The sequence below is a fragment of the Nerophis ophidion genome, linkage group LG18 (genome assembly GCF_033978795.1).
Source record: "Nerophis ophidion isolate RoL-2023_Sa linkage group LG18, RoL_Noph_v1.0, whole genome shotgun sequence".
NCBI classification, from domain to species: Eukaryota; Metazoa; Chordata; class Actinopteri; order Syngnathiformes; family Syngnathidae; genus Nerophis; species Nerophis ophidion.
The window spans coordinates 24193262-24200507 of record NC_084628.1 but is presented as its reverse complement, the minus strand read 5'-3'; the positions used below and the strand labels follow the sequence as shown (position 1 = coordinate 24200507).

Below are 7246 nucleotides of genomic sequence, written 5' to 3'. Positions count from 1 at the left end.
TCTTGTAAAATTTTTACCTGCGTTGAGTAAAATGACGACTTTTATTATAACACTGCCAAAATTCTATGTTTTTCTTTTGAAATTCCAACTAAATTTTCACAACAAGCTTTTTTATGTTTGCATAGTATGTATAGAGGTAGGCAGAGGTCTTAAGAAGGTAAGAATTACAAGAATGTGTGTGTGCGTGTGTGTGTGTGTGTGTGTATGTGCGTGTGTGACCGCAGCACCTGCACACACCTGCTGGTGTGACTAGTGTCTCTTTGTGTGTGTGTGTGTTGTTTCGTTGTGAGACTTTTTACCGTGGTGTCGGTGCATGTTTGTGTGTGTGTGTATGTGTATGTGATGTGTGTGTGTGTGCGTGCATGGAGGTGCAGAGTCATGCTGCCTTCGCCAAACGACAAAGCTACATTTGGTCATCTGGCTCACGCTAGCACGCCAACATGGAGTCTCCGTGCACTCTCACTGGGAATTCATTATTTAGCTTTGTGCACGTTTGGATTCTCATCACGTCCGCACACCTCAGCGCTCAGCTGAGACTCGGTGCCAATGAGGACCTGCAGGACAGTTTTTTTTTGTCTTATTGGCCTAACACACACACACACACACACACACACACACACACACACACACACACACACACACACACACACACACACACACACACACACACACGCACACACACACACACACACAGGGGGGGAGGCCTTGCTTGTGCACGTGCACTCCTTTTTGCTCCACCTCACGTGCACTTTTCTGGCAAATGAAACAGTTTCAGTGTGAAAGTTAACAACACACACACACACACACACGCGCGCGCACACGCACGCACGTCATGACAACATGAGGGCCTATCATGCCATGAGGAAAAAGTTGCTATGAAGAACATCACACCGGTCATGAGAAAACATTACACAACTGTAGAGAAACATTAGAAACACACAACACATAATAAATGTAATTGCATGAGAATCATCACATCATGAGAGAACAAAATGATGAGAAAACATACCTACATGACCAACTTTGTACATGAGAAACTTAATGGCATGAGGAACATCACATTATGGGAAACATGTGACAATTAGGACCTTTGTGTCATGAGAAACATAATGGCATAAGATGATACACATAATAACATGATAAAAGTCATGTCATGATGAGCATATGACCAGGAGGAACATCCCCTCATGAGAAAAACACAATGGCATAAGGAACATGCGGCCATGACAAACTACACATCATGAGAATCGTAATGGCATGAGGAACATCATGTTATGGAAAACATGTGACAATGAAGACCATGATGTCATGAAAAAGATAATACCATAAGATGAAACATATAAAGGCATGATAAAAGTCATGTCACAATGAGCATATGACCATGAGGCACATTCCCTATAAATGCATGAGGAACATGCAGTCATGACAAACTTCCCATCATGAGAAACATAATGGCATGAGGAACATCAAGTTGTTAAAAACCAAATGACGATGAGATGATACGTGCAATGGCATGATAAAAATCATGCAATGACTAGAACAAAATCATGTCATAATAACCATAATGATCTGAGATGAGACATACAATGACCAGAGCAAAATCATGTCATGATAACCATAATGACATGAGATGAGACATGCCATTTCAAGAGCAAATTGTTATCATGAAAAGCAGACGACCTTGGAGAACATCATGTGATGAGAAACGTGATCAAAACATCCCATTGCTCTCTTCAATCTCATCTTGAAGTGCTAACTAGCTTAGCAACACTTCTGCTAACACACACAAACACACACACACACACACACACACACACACACACACGCGCACACACACACACACACACACACACACGCACACACACACACACACACACACACACACACACACACACACACACACACACACACACACACACACACACACACACACACACACACACACACACACACACACACAGAGAGAGACAGTGCATCGATGAGAGACCCAGCTGGTGTTTTGTTCTAATGTAGATCACCCCCTCCCTCCATGACTAACAAAGAGCTGGTGTCTCAGCACAGAATGTTCACAATGTTCCACATCTTTCTCCGTCGTCCTTTTGGAGACAAGGACAACAAATAAGTTGCAATAAACTGTACATATATGTGGTTAATACATTGTGTATATAGTAGTCAGTATATAGTGTGTACATACTATGTTTAAATTTATTATACCTGTGTACTGTGTATATAGTAGTATATGTACTGCATATAGTAGTATATGTACTGTGTATATAGTAGTATATGTACTGTGTATATTGTAGTATATGTACTGTGTATATAGTAGTATATGTACTTTATATATAGTAGTCTATGTACTGCATATAGTAGTATATGTACTGTGTATGAAGCAGTATATGTACTGTGTATAACGTAGTATATAGTAGTATATGTACTGTGTATATAGTAGTATATGTACTGTGTATAACGTAGTATATAGTAGTATATGTACTGTGTATAACATAGTATTTAGTAGTATATGTACTGTGTAAATAGTAGTATATAGTAGTATATTTACTGTGTATATAGTAGTATATAGTAATATATGTACTGTGTATATAGTAGTATATTTACTGTGTATATAGTAGTACATGTACTGTGTAGATAATAGTATATGTACTGTGTACATAGCAGTATATGAACTGTGTTTATAGTAGTATATGTATTGTGTATATAGTAGTATATAGTAGTATATGTACTGTGTATATCGTGGTATATAGTACTATATGCACTGTGTATATAGTAGTATATAGTAGTATATTTACTGTGTATATAGTAGTATATAGTAATATATGTACTGTGTATATGGTAGTATATTTACTGTGTGTATAGTAGTATGTGTACTGTGTATATAGTAGTACATGTACTGTGTAGATAATAGTATATGTACTGTGTATATAGTAGTATATGTACCGTGTATATAGTAGTATATAGTAATATATGTACTGTGTATGTAGTAGTATATCTACTGTGTATATAGTAGTATATGTACTGTGTATATAGTAGTATATGCACTGTGTATATAGTAGTATATGTACTGTGTATATAGTAGTATATGCACTGTGTGTATAGTAATATATGCACTGTGTATATAGTAGTATATGAACTGTGTATATAGTAGTATATGTACTGTGTATATAGTAGTATATGTACTGTGTATATAGTAGTATATGTACTGTGTATATAGTAGTATATGTACTGTGTATATAGTAGTACATGTACTGTGTATATAGTAGTATATGAACTGTGTATATAGTAGTATATGTACTGTGTATATAGTAGTATATGTACTGTGTATATAGTAGTATATGTACTGTGTATATAGTAGTATATGTACTGTGTATATAGTAGTACATGTACTGTGTATATAGTAGTATATGAACTGTGTATATAGTAGTATATGTACTGTGTATATAGTAGTATATGTACTGTGTATATAGTAGTATATGTACTGTGTATATAGTAGTATATGTACTGTGTTTATAATAGCATATGGGACGGCGTGGCGCAGTGGAAGAGTGGCCGTGCGCAACCCGAGGGTCACTGGTTCAAATCCCACCTAGAATCAACCTCGTCACGTCCGTTGTGTCCTGAGCAAGACACTTCACCCATGCTCCTGATGGGTGCTGGTTGGCGCCTTGCATGGCAGCTCCCTCCATCATTGTGTGAATGTGTGTGTGAATGGGTAAATGTGGAAGTAGTGTCAAAGCGCTTTGAGTACCTTGAAGGTAGAAAAGCGCTATACAAGTACAACCCATTTATCATTATTTATTTATTTATATGTACTGTGTTTATGGTAGTATATGTATTGTGTATATAGTAGTGCATGTACTGTGTACATTGTAGTATATGTACTTTGTACCAGTGACGTGCCATCATGGAAAGAAAAAAGATGTAAAAATAAAAAGTATTAATTAAATTGTTATATGTATCCAGTGATTATACTTTATAAAGTTTTTTTTCCATTGAATTTCACCAGTTTTGGATTCATGTTATTCAAAATCGCTGAATTTTCACATTTGCCATTCAAATACTGAGAAGAGACTTGCGGTGAGTCGCAGCCACTTGAGCCGTATTGCTATATGAATTATATTATACATTTCCATAGTTTAGTTTGCTGAGGCATATAATGTACAGTGTATTTTGTCAACAACTGTATGTGTGTAACTTATTTCTTGTGCTGGGCAATCATAAAACGGCTGCGAAGACGCACTGTGTGAGGCACCTGTTCTCCCGCCTCCTGGTGACAGGGGGCGCTAGTGATCCCAGAGATCATTCTTGCAACAACTCGGCTGCAGAAGAAGTGACAACAAGCAGCAAGAGTGATCAGCGTGTGTGTTTTATTTTTTCCTCTCCCCTGGACTTTTTACACGGATGATTACATATCTAAAATAGAACAGTTTTGTAAACTGGACTTTCAATCGAAGCAGGAGATAATAATTAAAGGAAGACCAACGCCGGAGCTAAAAGGTTTGCTTCATACAGTGATCTCCATCAAGACAGAGAGACTTTTAAAACTGAAGAAAAATAAGGGAAAGCTCTACAAACAAGTTATCGATGTTTTTGTTCAGAAGGAGCGGCGCATTGACTTCATTTATAAGTAAAGGTAAGACCATAATAACATTTTTTTTTAAATTAAATGTGCTTTTTTGTGTGCTACAGTTTGTATGTGTAAAGAATGCTGGTATGAGCTTTTAAACATAACCTGTTAACTGCTGCCAATCAAATGGTGAATAAGATACTCTTTAGGGTTCATATGTTTGTAAATCTGACTGTGATGAAGTCAGTGCCTCACCAGCCATGAACCTCACCGCACGTCACTGCTATGTACATAGTAGTGTATGTACTGTGTATATAGTAGTATATGTACTGTGTACATAGTAGTATATGTACTGTGTCCATCTATCCTTCTTCTTCCGCTTATCCGAGGTCGGGTCGCGGGGGCAACAGCCTAAGCAGGGAAACCCAGACTTCCCTCTCCCCAGCCACTTCGTCTAGCTCTTCCCGGGGGATCCCGAGGCGTTCCCAGGCCAGCCGGGAGACATAGTCTTCCCAACGTGTACTGGGTCTTCCCCGTGGCCTCCTACCGGTTGGACGTGCCCTAAACACCTCCCTAGGAAGGCGTTCGGGTGGCATCCTGACCAGATGCCCGAACCACCTCATCTGGCTCCTCTCGATGTGAAGGAGCAGCGGCTTTACTTTGAGTTCCTCCCGGATGGCAGAGCTTCTCACCCTATCTCTGTACTGTGTATTTAGTAGTATATGTACTGTGTATATAGTAGTATATGTACTGTGTATATAGTAGTATATGTACTGTGTATATAGTAGTATATGTACTGTGTATATAGTAGTATATGTACTCTGTATATAGAAGTATATGTACTGTGTTCTAGTAGTATATATATTGTGTACATAGTAGTATATGTACTGTATATGTAGTCGTATATGTACTGTGTATATAGTAGTATATGTAATGTGTATATATTAGTATATGTTCTGTGTGTAGAGTAGTATATGTGCTGTGTATAGTAGTATGTGTACTCTGTATGTAGTAGTATATGTACTTTGTATATAGTAGTTTATGTACTATGTATATAATAGTATATGTACTGTGTATATATTAGTATATGTGCTGTGTATATAGTAGTATATGTACTGTGTACTGTATATATTAGTATATGTTCTGTGTGTATCGGAATATATGCACTGTGTATATAGTAGTATATGCACTGTGTATATATTAGTATATGTTCTGTGTATATAGTAGTATATGTACTTTGTATATAGTAGTATATGTACTTTGTATATAGTAGTATATGTACTGTGTATATAGTAGTATATGTACTGTGTATATATTAGTATATGTTCTCTGTGTATAGTAGTATATGTACTGTGTATATAGTAGTATATGTACTGTGTATATAGTAGTATATGTACTGTGTATATAGTAGTATATGTACTGTGTATATAGTAGTATATGTACTGTGTATATAGTAGTATATGTACTGTGTATATAGTAGTATATGCACTGTGTATATAGTAGTATATGTACTGTGTATATAGTAGTATATGTACTGTGTATATAGTAGTATATGTACTGTGTATATAGTAGTATATGTACTGTGTATATAGTAGTATATGTACTGTGTATATAGTAGTATATGCACTGTGTATATAGTAGTATATGTACTGTGTATATAGTAGTATATGTACTGTGTATATAGTAGTATATGTACTGTGTATATAGTAGTATATGTACTGTGTATATAGTAGTATATGTACTGTGTATATAGTAGTATATGTACTGTGTATATAGTAGTATATGTACTGTGTATATAGTAGTATATGTACTGTGTATATAGTAGTATATGTACTGTGTATATAGTAGTATATGTACTGTGTATATAGTAGTATATGCACTGTGTATATAGTAGTATATGTACTGTGTACATAAGTACCTGTGATTGGTAGGCACACAGGAAGTGAGCAGTTGTCACACCTACAGGAAACTCCGCCCCCGTCCTCCTCCAGCTTCATCAGGCATGCAAGCTTGGTGGACAAGATGTCAGATATGGACACCAGATGGGCGTTGGTGTGTGTATGCGTGTTTGTGTAGCAGTCGGGGGCCTTGGGGAAGTGTGGCGGCGGTATTGACCGCCATCTCTGGAGCTCTTTTCTAACCACTTCCTGTGGGGGGAACATCAAACAACAACAGGATCACTCACCTTGCACACACACACACACACACACACACACACACACACACACACACACACACACACGATGCGAGTAGCAACCGCCCTAATGACCACGTAAACAGGAAGTGACACGTCTGAAGTTGTCTTATCAGGGCGTCAACACACCCTGCGACCTTACGGGTGCTGAAGCGCCGATAACGCCGATAGCACCAACGCCTCCCACGCGCCATTGTGCCTGCCACCGAGCACGCCATTGTGCCCGCCGAGCGAGGGCCGCGGATGAATGAGTCGTATTTCCTTTTGTGGCACCTCTTGTGTCGCAGATAAGAGGACGCGTCTCTGCGCGCGCCGCCACATTGTAGCTTGGATAAGACGGCGGCGGCTGCCGGAGATGCTATCGCCGTGGCGGAGGAGAGCGGAAGTGCGACGCGTGATTAGCATGTCAGACACGGCAAAGGAGTTCCTGTTTGGATTGTGACACACCGGTGGCTGACTAGCTAAAGTGCTGA

At 38.4% G+C, this 7246-nt stretch overlaps 1 long non-coding RNA gene across 1 annotated transcript; it reads right to left on the bottom strand.

Annotated features, from left to right (window-relative positions):
- Positions 1 to 1862: 1862 nt before the first annotated feature.
- LOC133536984 (uncharacterized) lies at positions 1863 to 6709 on the bottom strand. Its single transcript, XR_009802590.1, has 2 exons — positions 6498 to 6709; positions 1863 to 2096 (listed from the first exon to the last, which is right to left on the bottom strand). It is a non-coding gene; the product is annotated as an uncharacterized LOC133536984 (long non-coding RNA).
- Between the last annotated feature and the right edge of the window lie 537 nt (positions 6710 to 7246).